Raw genomic sequence first — 2,197 nt, 5'->3', positions numbered from 1 at the left:
AGCCTACAGCACCTGGTATTCCCAGGCAGTCTCCCAGTACGAACCAGGCCCAACCCTGCTTAGCTTCTGAGATCAGACAAGATCGGGCACATTCAGGGTGGTGTGGCCGTAGGCAAATTATATACCAAATAATATACCAAATAATATATCATTAATAACCATTAGAATAATCATAGACTGGAGAAAGCAGAATCAGAGACAGAAAGAACCTCCGGACCGATGGGGGCCACAACTCCCCAAAAACGTACAAAAAACCTTTGGGTCAAAGTATGTGTAATCATAGGCATAGACCAAATATGTCTATACTATTAATTAATAATAATGATCTTAATAATAAATGCACTTTCCACCTGTTATGTCTATATGGGCCTAAGGAGCACCTATAGTAAAACCAACCAAACTGAAATGAGACAACTATCAATGAGGGGACAGGAAAACCCATCCAAACCAGACCTCAGAGACGTACCTCAAAACATGTTGGTACCATAACACTAAACAACAGTGCTAACATCAATATGATCATTCAATCCACACGGATGTAATGTTCCTAGTACATACATCCAATATGTCTTACGCGTACATAATTTCTTAATATCACCTCCCAATATAGTAGAAGGAATGGATTCAATACCCATAACTGACAAACTACATGGATTTTTATTATGTTTACTAATGTAGTGTCGTGATAAACTGTGCATGGTAAACCCACGTATGACATTTCTCCTATGTTCTAGAAACCGTGTGCCTAAAGTTCTTGATGTTCTACCAATATATTGGAGACCACATTCACATGATATAAGATATATCACAAATGTACTTAGGCAATCGATGTAATCATTAACCTCATAAGTTAAACCATTTGAAAATGATGTAAATGCATCTTTTTTATTTATGTGTCTACAGGTAATGCAACGATTCCTATCACATGAAAAATTGCCCTTATCTCTCATTTTGGTATTTTTATTTCTGTTTTCATTACAAAAGTTGGTAGTAGAATCCTTCAGCCTATTGGGGGCAATGATGGTCTTTATAGAGATCTTGCTTTTTTTTCAATTATGCGTACATGAACAGGCATCAGAGGCCCAATAATCGGATCCCTTCGAATAATTCCCCAATGTTTCTTAAACACATTTTTTATACTGTAAGCTGAATGATTGTACTGAGTAATAAATGTGGGAGTGGACTGATAACTTGTTTTCGCATTTTTTCGCGACATAGTTTTTGTCTTGGAATTCATCAGTAGGTCAACCCGATCTGATGTTTCAGCATCCTTAAATGCTTGTTCAACTGTTTGCATATTATAGCCTTTCTCCTGGAATTTATCCATCAAGAAATGACCTTGATTTTTAAAGTCCAGGTCCCTCGAGCAATTGCGCCATACTCTGTAGAACTGGCTCTTAGGCACATTATCGAGCCATTTTTTGTAGTGATTACTACTATATTGGAGAAAGCTGTTTGCTGACACTGGTTTAAAATGAGTTTTGCTTTGAATTGTCATATCACTCATATCAATAAACAAATCAAGATCTTGGAATGTAATCGCATCCTGGCTGATGATGTGTGTAAATTTAAGTCCCATCAAATTATCATTGAAAGAAGTAAGTATGTGATCTAATACGTGACTCTCCCCATCCCAAATAATAAGGATATCATCAATGAAGCGACCATAGAATACCAAGCCCGCCCCCAGCCGCGCGTTCCCCCAAACATGGAGGTCCTCCCACAACCCCATGAAGAGGTTGGCAAAACTGGGAGCAAACTTGGACCCATGGCCGTTCCACACACCTGTAGATAAAATGTGTTGTCAAAAAGAAAATAATTGTGACATAAAATAAATCTAACGCAGGATAGAATAAACTCACGTTGTGCCGGGTGTAGTGATGTGTCTTTAGTAAGAAAGTGTTCAATAGCCTTAAACCCCTTATCATGATCTATAGAAGTATATAGTGAACTCACATCACACGTGGCCCAACAAAATGTGTCATTCCAGGCAATGCTGGAGGTGGAATCAATGACATGCAAGGTGTCCCTAATGTATGATCTCAGTTGTTGTACATATGGTTGTAAATAATAATCCACATACTGAGACAAACTCGAAGTCATTGAACCCACCCCCGATATTATAGGCCTACCTGGAGGATTGACGATATCCTTGTGAAATTTTGGTAGGTGATAGAAAATTGGTGTTCTAGGGTGT

At 38.3% G+C, this 2,197-nt stretch overlaps 1 pseudogene; it reads right to left on the bottom strand.

The window, feature by feature from the left end:
- Window positions 1-114, bottom strand: LOC142494018 (5S ribosomal RNA; annotated as a pseudogene).
- Window positions 115-2,197: the final 2,083 nt, after the last annotated feature.

Source organism: Ascaphus truei, chromosome 4 (assembly GCF_040206685.1).
Source record: "Ascaphus truei isolate aAscTru1 chromosome 4, aAscTru1.hap1, whole genome shotgun sequence".
Taxonomy (NCBI): Eukaryota; Metazoa; Chordata; class Amphibia; order Anura; family Ascaphidae; genus Ascaphus; species Ascaphus truei.
The sequence above is the reverse complement of the archived record's forward strand: the minus strand, read 5'-3'. Positions and strand labels throughout refer to the sequence as shown.